This window comes from Onychostoma macrolepis, chromosome 10, assembly GCF_012432095.1.
Source record: "Onychostoma macrolepis isolate SWU-2019 chromosome 10, ASM1243209v1, whole genome shotgun sequence".
NCBI lineage: Eukaryota > Metazoa > Chordata > Actinopteri > Cypriniformes > Cyprinidae > Onychostoma > Onychostoma macrolepis.
The window spans coordinates 14,963,368-14,975,582 of record NC_081164.1 but is presented as its reverse complement, the minus strand read 5'-3'; positions in this window follow the sequence as shown (position 1 = coordinate 14,975,582).

Below are 12,215 nucleotides of genomic sequence, written 5' to 3'. Positions count from 1 at the left end.
AAAGCTGCACAGAAAGGAATCAGCGCCTTGAGCGCCTTGTGGGAAAAAGACTGCAGGAATAATGGTGCTCTGGCATTGAAGAGAGGAACAAAGAGGAGGGTGCAAAAGGGTTTGATGTGAGACGTCACAGGTAAAGACAGAAAAGTGAAGGGCGGGACAGAGATGAGAGAGAGAGGGAAGGATGGGACTAGAAGGTCAGACAGAGAGAACAAAAAGAAAGGGTTCGATTCAGCTACGGTTGAGAAGAGAGACGTAAATAACAAGACTGACAGGTGAATGGATGCTCTTTTTTGTGTCGAGACTACATTTATAAGTATGTGCAGCTCTGAAGTTCACTTTAAGTGCTGACAAGAGACCGTGAAAACAGAGTATACCTGAGAGAGAAACCATCGAGAGCTGTGAAGTGCTGTATGGGGAGAAACATTGAGAATATGTTGACATAGCTGATAGGACAATACTAAATGTGTTGATAGTGTAAAGGAGTTGCTGAGGTCTTTGTGAAAGAGACATCCGTATACACTCTTTTCAACAACCTCACACTGCTACTTGCAAACACACACACAGAACAGAGAGCTCGAGTGTGTGAAGAAGGTCTTTTTGCAAGTGAAAATCCACAGTTTCAAACAGTGTCAAATAATTAACATATCACCACATCGCAGCATACTGCACTCACAAAGAAATCTCAGTCTGAACAATATGCTGATCACTGGTAGTCTGTTAAAATACATTTAGTCAAAATTTCTGGCAGTATATTATGTGACAAAACATTTGATTTCAGTCTGGCTCCATTCATTTACTAAAAAATTCACTAAAAATGCAATTTATACATATTTTGACGTAAATACTGTCAGACTTTTGTCTCCGTGTCTTGTGTTTCCATGTGCTACCAGTGTTTCCATGTCCTTATTTGGTTTTCCCTGTTCCTGTCCTCGTTTAGTCTCCATTAGTTTATTAGTCCCCAGCTGTGTTTGCTTATCTAGTTTTCTCCCTCTTTATAAGCCCTGTGTTTCCCTGTCTTTAGATCGTCATTCCGTGTCTCCTATGTGCTCTGTGTTGTGTTTGGATTAATAAAGCTTGTGTGATTGGAAGAATTCCTTGTCTCCTCGTTCCCTGCTCCAGAGAAACGTGACAAATACACCTCTGCATGTTGAGCATTTTGTTAATTTCTGGAAATAAAGTCAAATGTCACAGTGATCCAACTGAACTTTATCTTTTAGCGTTTCTAAATAGTTTTCCAAACTCATTATTTCCATCACAAGTTTTGCGAGCAAATTCAAAGTTACTTAAAAGAGCACAAAAGATTTCAAAGCAAACACAAAATTTCTACGGAAAAGGGTTACTTATAAAAAGTAAATGCAAAGTTTTGCAAGCAAACGCAAATGTTTGCCTAGCGAACACCAACATTTTGTGAGTGAATACAAAGTTTTTCAAGAGAACGCAAAAGATTTGCAGATGAACAATTTCTTGGGGAAATGCAAAAGATTTGCAAGTGAACACAAAGTTTATTGGGAGAACGCAAAACGCAAGAATTGCAAGTGTTTTGAAAGATAACGCAAATGTTTGCAGGCAAACTCAAAACATTTTTTTTGACACATACAATTTGTCTAAAGCAAAGTTTCTTGGGATGACGCAAACTCATTCAAATATAATTTTTCCTCCCATGTCATATTATATCCATAATCATTGTTGCAAAACAAAGTTTTGAAAGTGAACATGGTTTCTCAAGAGAGCACAGTATTTTACTTATTTACATTTTTTTTGTGAGCGAATGTAAAATTTCTTGGGAGAATGCAAAAGCACTGAAATATAATTTTTCTTCCCATCTCATTTTTTTCCTATCACCACACCATCACATTTTCCTGCACCATTAGCACCACCAAATAAAATTTCAAAATAATGACATTTAAAAAACTCCTCATCTACCATTGGTGACTTTTACATTTTCTGAAGTAAATGAGTGCTGCTCACATTTGTTATATATATATATATATATATATATATATATATATATATATATAAACAAAAAACAAAACAAAAACCTTGCTACGTGTACTGCTTCGGGCTAACCGAGACTTGTCATAGCACTTGCATTTTATTGCTCTTTTGTTGGTTTTCATTGCTTCTCTTGTCCTCATTTGTAAGTCGCTTTGGATAAAAGCGTCTGCTAAATGACTAAATGTAAGACAAAATGTAAATGCTCACCCCTGCAAGTCCCCTGCATGATGCTCAGCAACTGTGATTGGTAGCCAGGGTGTTGCTATGCAGTTATTGCACAATGTAGGTGATTTTTACAAGGGTTTTATGGGGGCATTTGCCCTACAAAGATAGCAGACCTGACCAACACATAGCAGTCCTCCTCCGCAGCCCATCAACTCAATTCCACACACATTCCATTTCCAGCTACTGTCCCCATGATTCTTATTCAGGCAGAAGGAGGAGGACTTTTAATTGTTTCTCATGCACACATTTCCTAAGTGTGCCCCTCTGCCAGCGCTCAGAGACTCGGAGGGGGTGGAAGATCCCGTGAGGCTCGTCGGGTGGACAGGGCCGTGAGGACTGCAGAAAGAAAAATGCACAACTCTATAAATACATTTATGGCAAGAATGTTCGCTTTCAAAAAGGCCATTTCCTGCTCTGTGAAGCTGTCACATATTTATATTCATATTCACATAGCTCATATTATTCTCATGATGTGTTTCTGTGATGTTGATATATGGTTACCGCTTGGATGCAAATAGAAGGCAAAGGTGGAAACTGGTTTCTGTGAATGTCAATAGTATTTTCATAGAAATGAGAAAAAAGATATGTATATATAATTTATTGTTCCAGATACGGAAGGAAATGCAGATCCCTTGCTTACTTCTATGGCTGTTTGTTCCTGCTTCAGAAACACAGCATAAAATGAAGGAGTCAATTAGACAAGTAAAGCGCATTACACTGCATTAATTTTCCCTGCATATGGAAATCAGACAGAAAATTGATTCATTATTCTGTGTTGAAAGCAATTATAAAGTTTACACTGCTCGCATTAGAGAGGCTGGAAGGTTGTTGACAGCTTAGACACAGAGTGGGCTTTTGGTTTGATAATTGCTCATTAAACGTGGAGGTGGTGTTGAGTTCTGAGACGGTCACGTGGCTCGATGCAGTCGCACACCCTGTATCTAACCCCTATCTCCGAATGCAGAAAATTAACAAAGGCTAACAAAGTGACGAGAAACAGTATTAGCTGCGGACGTTTCAGCCTGTTACATGGTTCTCATCATCTCTCAGTCATTTGCTTTTTGACATTTTGACACTGAGGCGTAAATGAAGGTAAAATTAAAGTTTTATCTCAGATTGACTTTTACATTTTTTTCTCTAATTGATTATTGGCTGTCTGAAAGTGTCGCACGCGGAAGAGACGTGGCTGGGAAAATTAAAAACAAACCAGTGCTAAACTTTCCATTCAGATTAATGCAAGTGAGTGCCTTCAGGGAGTATGGCAAGAGACGTAGCGTCTCGTTCCCTTAGGGGAACCATGGTTACATATGTAACCTCGAGACGTTCTCCTTCAGGTACTTGAGCTGCGTCAAACCCTTGGGAACGAGAATATCCACTGTGCCATACGAGCAAGTCCCTGTCCAGTGTGTATCTGGCGAGCACATCAAGACGAGAGAACTTGGGACCCTGGGGAAGGGAGGAGGACAGAAGGCTTGTAGTACTACGGGACCGGGCAAAGAAGTGGGCACCTTAGGGACATACACGGGTCTCAGGTAAAGGAACGCCCTAACCATGCCCGGGGCAAACTCCAGGCACGATACAGCAAGTGCCTGAAGGTCCCATATCCTCTTCAGCGAGGATATGGCAAGCAGAAAGATCGTCTTCAACGTGAGGAGCTTATCAGAGACATCTTCAATGGGTTTGAAAGGAATATTGCACAAAGCCTCCAGAACCACTGCCAGGTTCCATGAGGGCACCTTGGTGCACTGTACTGGCCTCAGTCTCCGGGTGCCACGGATGAAATGTGTAACTAGTGGGTGTCTTCCCAAAGACTGACCACCTAGAAGGGTGTGGTAAGCAGCTATGGCTGCCACGTAAACCTTCAGAGTGGAGGGAGATAACCCTGCGGAGAAGCGCTCCTGCAGAAACTGTACCAACTGGGCAGCTGAATGGGTCTTGCAGTCACTGTCTGCACCAAGATGTATGTAATGTAAAGAATGTAAAGAATGTACTTGTTTATAGTCCAAATATGCAGTTTGTTAATAAAGATAATGCCTATTTAAAAATTTGCATCAACGTTTTCGGACATGTGAGCTCCAGATGGTCAGCGGCCATTCAGCGCTCATGAAGCCATCCGAGAGCGCCTCACCTCGGCCAGATCTTCTGGAATTTACCACTTGCTCTGATGTCTCTGTAGTGGTTACACGAGATATAATTCGTTATGGGTAAATCTAACGGTTGTCTTTGGTCTCATTAATCTATTATTTGTTGCAGAGAAGATAGTTTTGGAAAAATCTCATGTTTATGTAAATTCAATGCTGTATATCAGAGCGCTGCCTTTGTACTTTTGACTGAATAGCAACTTTTATGATGGCTGTTGTTGTTGTTTATTAAATATTATTCAACAAATAATATTTTATATAAATAATATTTAACACAAATAATAGTATTTAATAATACAGTTCAGTATTGAGAAATTGTGCTTGTTCATAATGGCGAATTCAGTTACACTGTTCTGCCATTAGATAGTGACGAGACTGTTTTGATGAGTCAGCAGTAAAGACTTTTACACTGAAAAGTTATAAATGCTATAAACGGAAGTTATTTTTAGTTTCAACAACAGCTTGATGCAGCGAACAAATGCACTGAGCAGCAACATCACCCTTTACAGATGAAAGGATATTAACTTTACGACAAAGATAACGCTTTCCTCAGCAGATATAAAGTTTAAAGCTGCAGTCTGTAAGTTTTGCCTCTTTGTCGCCATCTCTGTTTGAAAACCTGGAATTGCAGTTTCTTGCGGAATTATCTTGCTTGTGTGGGCTGTACTCTGGCATGGCTCCACCGCGGATGAATTGAATGTTTTGAGGTGAATGTGTAGTTGTCAGTCACCACACCGGTGTGGATGTTTACTGTACTTCACAATCACAGGTTCTAGCCTATGTATGACCCAAATAAGAATTTTCACCGTATATTGCCATCGTACAAAATTATCAGGGGATTAAATATTTTTTTCCCTCACTATAAGTAACAAGTCTGCCACGTTTGTTCTGCCCAACTGAGGAAAAAAGCATTACCGTAAATCGTGCTACCAATGGTGATTTAATCTAAAGATCGGTTAGCTCATATCACATAAAACCGTGCAAAGAATTATTATTGTTATACTTTATTCTCAAATTATTAATGTTAACAACATCAGCATTGCGTGACTATGAGTATAGTGTGTATTAACGTGTAGATTTCAATTTCTGTATAGTCTAATATCTAATTGTCATACCATTCAAGTTTCATATTAAGAAATTCTTTTAACCCAAAAAGCAAACTATGCTCCCTTCGAACTGGTTTTCTTTAAAATACAAATCTTGTGTAATCTCAGGCTATCTGTAATCAGAAGCACATTTAAAACTGGAACATATTTTAATTTCATTCACATGTAGGGTTGCAACGATTAGTCGACATTATCGACAACGTTGACAATAAAAAATTGTCAACAAATATTTTTGTTGTCGAGTAATCGTTTGTTCTCATATGACCTAATGTAAGAGCCTGTAATACTGCGGTTTGACCAGTGTGGCGCTGTAGCGCAAGACTGTAATTCAGCTCTCCTGGATTCAATTCAAGAGAAGAAGACGCACACAGCGCTTCAGAGAAAATGCATCCGAAGCTGAGCAGCGTTTGGATGAATATGTAAATACAGGTGCTGGTCATATAATTAGAATATCATCAAAAAGTTGATTTATTTCTCTAATTCCATTCAAAAAGTGAAACTTGTATATTATATTCATTCATTACACACAGACTGATATATTTCAAATCTTTATTTCTTTTAATTTTGATGATTAGAGCTTACAGCTCATGAAAGTCAAAAATCAGTATCTCAAAATATTAGAATATTTACATTTGAGTTTGAATAAATGACCATCCCTACAGTATAAATTCTGGGTATCTCTTGTTCTTTGAAACCACAATAATGGGGAAGACTGCTGACTTGGCAATGATCCAGAAGACGAACATTGACACCCTCCACAAAGAGGGTAAGTCACAGAAGGTCATTACTGAAAGGTGTGGCTGTTTACAGAGTGCTGTATCAAAGCATATTAAATGCAAAGTTGACTGGAAGGAAGAATTTGGGTAGGAAAAGGTGCACAAGCAACAGGGATGACCGCAAGCTTGAGAATACTGTCAAGCAAAGCCGATTCAAACACTTGGGAGAGCTTCACAAGGAGTGGACTGAAGCTGGAGTCAGTGCATCAAGAGTCACCACGCTCAGACGTCTTCAGGAAAAGGGCTACCAAGCCACTTCTGAACCAGAGTCAACGTCAGAAGCATCTTACCTGGGCTGTGGAGAAAAAGAACTGGACTGTTGCTCAGTGGTCCAAAGTCCTCTTTTCAGATGAAAGTAAATTTTACATTTCATTTGGAAATCAAGGTCCCAGAGTCTGAAGGAAGAGTGGAGAGGCACAGAATCCATGTTGCTTGAAGTCCAGTGTGAAGTTTCCACAGTCAGTGATGATTTGGGCTGCCATGTCATCTGCTGGTGTTGATTCACTGTGTTTTCTGAAGTCCACTGTCAACGCAGCCATCTACCAGGAGATTTTAGAGCACTTCATGCTTCCTTCTGCTGACAAGCTTTATGGAGATGCTGATTTCATTTTCCAGCAGGACTTGGCACCTGCCCACACTGCCAAAGGTACCAAAAGCTGGTTCAATGACCATAGTGTTACTGTGCTTGATTGGCCAGCAAACTTGCCTGACCTGAACCCCATAGAGAATCTATGGGGTATTGTCAAGAGGAAGATGAGAGACACCAGACCCAACAATGCAAATGAGCTGAAGGCCACTATCAGAGCAACCTGGGCTCTCATAACACCTGAGCAGTGCCACAGACTGATCGACTCCATGCCACGCCGCATTGCTGCAGTAATTCAGGCAAAAGGAGCCCCAACTAAGTATTGAGTGCTGTACATGCTCATACTTTTCATGTTCATACTTTTCAGTTGGCCAAGATTTCTAAAAATCCTTTCTTTGTATTGGTCTTAAGTAATATTCTAATTTTCTGAGATACTGAATTTGGGATTTTCCTTAGTGGTCAGTTATAATCATCAAAATGAAAAGAAATAAACATTTGAAATATATCAGTCTGTGTGTAATGAATGAATATAATATACATGTTTCACTTTTTGAATGGAATTAGTGAAATAAATCAACTTTTTGATGATATTCTAATTATATGACCAGCACCTGTATATATTGCGCGCTTTCCTCTCAGTAACGAAATAAAAACAACAAAAACTGACAGCAGTGTGAAAGCAGCAGTTAAAAATGCATCTGATTACAATGATGTGGATGTTTGCATGAGCTCTGCTTTTCAGTAACATAACGTTACTCCAGTAAAGTCCGGTCACATCATGTTTATTTATATAGTACTTTATGCAATAGAGAGCCTTAATTCAAGCAGCTTTACAGTATTAAACATGAAAAACCAGAGTCAGTGTCGCTTTCAGTTAGAATTACAACTTTATTTTCTGAAATAAAGCAGCTCTCCAGTGTGGAGCTAGCTAATGATAAAATGTTTTTAATAGTGGGAAAAAAGAAAAATTAATTAAAGTGATAGTTTGGTTTACAGAGATCAAAGCTTGATCTAGCTCAGGATTGTTTTGGTTATCATAACCCTATAAGGTATTTTAAGATATTATGTTGTGAATAAAATAGTTTATCCAAAGCGTCTTATCACTTACCTTTATTTTGTTTCTTATCTATATGACTTACAAAAGGAGATGTTAGGCAGGATGTGAAAGATGTGTCATTCAGTTACTTTTTCATGTAGCTAATTAAATGGTGAGAGAGTGTCTCTGTCTGTCATCTCATTTTGTGCGCCAAATACATCTATTTGTATAATGAATTGGTAACACTTTACAATAAGGTATACTTTGTTAACATTAATGTATTAATTAACATCAATGAACAATGCATTTATTACATTTAACTATTAATCTTTGTTAATGTTGGTTAACAAAAATACAGTTGTTCATTGTTTGTTCATGTTAGTTCAAAGTGCATTTACCAATGTTAAAAAACACAATTTGTGATTTTAATGATGCATTAGTAAATGCTGAAGTTAACATTAACTAAGATTAACAAATGCTGTAGAAGTATTGTTCATTCTTAGTTCATGTTTACTAATGTTAACTAATGAACCTTATTCATTGGTAAAGTGTTACCAATTAATTGTATAATAATTGTAATTACATAATATGCTTTTCTAAAGCTGAAGTGACCTTTATTTATGTTAGAATATGTGTAACTTAATATTTTAACTAGTTGCAAAAGCTGAATAATCAATCAAAGTCTACTGATTAATCAGTGAAATAATCGACGATCAGTCGATTAATCGTTCTAATAATAGTTAGATTAATCGATTATCAAAATAATCGTTTGTTGCAGCCCTATTCACATGTCTTTCATAAACACATAATCCTTTCTGGATTACAATCCGCCATCAAAATGATACATTTAATTATTCTAGCTGCTATGAGAAAAGGCTATAAACGATCCGCCACCTGCAGGATCCTCACATGAGATAGCCTAGTAGCCGGGACAACTTCTTTATGTTTACAGACGTGATGTAATGACGCAGTGCCATGATCAAATTTCCCGTGAAAACCTACCCATACCACTCAAATTAGAAAACATTATTATAATAACCGTTGTGAATCTGGCTAAAGTAATGAGATAGTTTTGAACACTGGCTGGTTATGTACTTGCTCAAATATTGATTTCGGATCATTTTTAACAATAAAAAGTTACGGACTGCAGCTTTAACTAATGTTATTGTGAATACGAGACTGCAGTGGACAGCACATTCCAGGGCCCAGTTTATGGCGGGGCCCCTCTCTGACCACAATAGTCAACAAAGGTTTGCTACATTTTGATTGGATTTTGATGGACTAACATAAGCAAACTGTCCAACGAAATTAGATAAAGATGCCAGGAGAACAGCCAGACACCTCTTAGAAAGCAAGAAGAAGACCTTTGGTACGAAGCCTGGGAAGGACAGGACTTCCTATTGGTCAAAATGCAGTTTCTGCCCTTCACCCACCAACAGACTGATTCCTCAGGTTTTGGATTGTGACCTCCATCAAAAATCCTTAGGACCTCTGGACGCAGAAACAGTGGGTGAAACAAAGAGAGAGATCACAGGCTTCCATCCAAATCCACTCAACTATGTTCTCAAACCTTAAACTGATGCAAACTACAAAACACACATCTCATACTTATTCAGAGAATTAAATATTCTCAGTGACAGCGATGTGTAGTGCAACATCTTACACAAACTCAGCTGTTAATGGACAATGAATGCATGCATGACAGTTTAATCTTCTTCCATCATGTTTGGACTTAATGTGTTCGTAACATTACCAACGGTATTCTGGTTGTGGTTTGGTAAGTGAATAATGCATTGTTAAAGCTTTAGTGACACTCTAAATGTATGTTTGGACTATGCAAATAAATTCCACAGGAGGAAAGAAGGTGGGCCACACCGTGTCCCCCCACTCTAATGGAAACAGCCTATCACAGCCTGGAGAAGCGACAAATTGCAATCTCCTCCTTATCGGAAAGAGATAAGTGTACCTTCCCAAAAGACAAAGTTCTGAATCTCTAGCCCAGAGAGGCAGAAGACACACAGACATTTGCAAAAAAGGTTAAGCTCCGGCGAGCAAACCTTCACTTTAAGGTACTTTTGAACATTTCATATCGGCACACTGTGATTACCTACGGTCGGCGGTCAAATCACAGCCGTGCCGATATACAGCCGTATTGCATGTCTACGAGTGTGAAATTGCTTTTATATATATATATATATATATATATATATATATATATATATATATATATAGTAGCAGTTAAAATATTTCTTGTAAATCTCAATATATAACATTAATGTAATCAAATTAAATATAAAACCAATGCGATTTGCCACTGACAGGACAAGCAACACTTGATGGGCGAATGCAGGTGCTGGCAGGTAGAGACTCGTGTGTGCGGGATGCTGAAGAATAAGTGTGTATCACACAAGGGAATGTTAACCGGCACCGAGTGTGTTTGACCCCTAAAGACTTGTTTGTTTGACTAGTGTGAATTTATAAAAAAAAAAAAAAAAAAATATATATATATATATACACATATATAGATACACACACACACACACACACATATATATATATATATATATATATATATATATATATATATATATATGTGTGTGTGTATATATAAAAAAATAAAAAATATATATATATATGTGTATATATAAAAAATAATAATAATTATATATATATATATATATATATATATATATATATATATATAAAAGCATTTTATTTTTTATTTTTTTGCTGTATGGGGCCACCAAAAGCAAGCATACAATGGGGAAAAAAAGTATTTAGTCAGCCACCAATTGTGCAAGTTCTCCCACTTAAAAAGATGAGAGAGGCCTGTAATTTTCATCATAGGTATACCTCAACTATGAGAGACAAAATGAGAAAAAAAAAAATGCAGAAAATAACATTGTAGGATTTTTAAAGAATTAATTGGTAAATTCCTCAGTAAAATAAGTATTTGGTCACCTACAAACAAGCAAGATTTCTGGCTCTCACAGACCTGTAACTTCTTCTTTAAGAGGCTCCTCTGTCCTCCACTCGTTACCTGTATTAATGGCATCTGTTTGAACTCGTTATCAGTATAAAAGACACCTGTCCACAACCTCAAACAGTCCAACTCCAAACTCCACCATGGCCAAGACCAAAGAGCTGTCAAAGGACACCAGAAACAAAATTGTAGACCTGCACCAGGCTGGGAAGACTGAATCTGCAATAGGTAAGCAGCTTGGTGTGAAGAAATCAACTGTGGGAGCAATTATTAGAAAATGGAAGACATACAAGACCACTGATAATCTCCCTCGATCTGGGGCTCCACGAAGATCTCACCCGTGGGGTCAAAATGATCACAAGAACTGTGAGCAAAAATCCCAGAACCACACGGGGACCTAGTGAATGACCTGCAGAGAGCTGGGACCAAAGTAACAAAGGCTACCATCATTAACACACTGCGCCAGGGACTCAAATCCTGCAGTGCCAGACGTGTCCCCTGCTTAAGCCAGTACATGTCCAGGCCCGTCTGAAGTTTGCTAGAGAGCATTTGGATGATCATATGGTCAGATGAAACCAAAAAGAACTTTTGGTAAAAACTCAACTTGTCGTGTTTGGAGGAGAAAGAATGCTGAGTTGCATCCAAAGAACACCATACCTACTGTGAAGCATGGGGTGGAAACATCATGCTTTGGGGCTGTTTTTCTGCAAAGGGACCAGGACGACTGATCCGTGTAAACGAAAGAATGAATGGGGCCATGTATCGTGAGATTTTGAGTGAAAACCTCCTTCCATCAGCAAGGGCATTGAAGATGAAACGTGGCTGGGTCTTTCAGCATGACAATGATCCCAAACACACCGGCTGGGCAACGAAGGAGTGGCTTCGTAAGAAGCATTTCAAGGTCCTGGAGTGGCCTAGCCAGTCTCCAGATCTCAACCCCATCGAAAATCTTTGGAGGGAGTTGAAAGTCTGTGTTGCCCAGCGACAGCCCCAAAACATTACTGCTCTAGAGGAGATCTGCATGAAGGAATGGGCCAAAATACCAGCAACAGTGTGTGAAGACTTACAGAAAACGTTTGACCTCTGTCATTGCCAACAAAGGGTATATAACAAAGTATTGAGATGAAATTGTGTTATTGACCAAATACTTATTTTCCACCATAATTTGCAAATAAATTCTTTAAAAATCCTACAATGTGATTTTCTGGATTTTTTTTTTTCTCATTTTGTCTCTCATAGTTGAGGTATACCTATGATGAAAATTACAGGCCTCTCTCATCTTTTTAAGTGGGAGAACTTGCACAATTGGTGGCTGACTAAATACTTATTTGCCCCACTGTATCTGGCCACCTCATTATGTGCTGCTG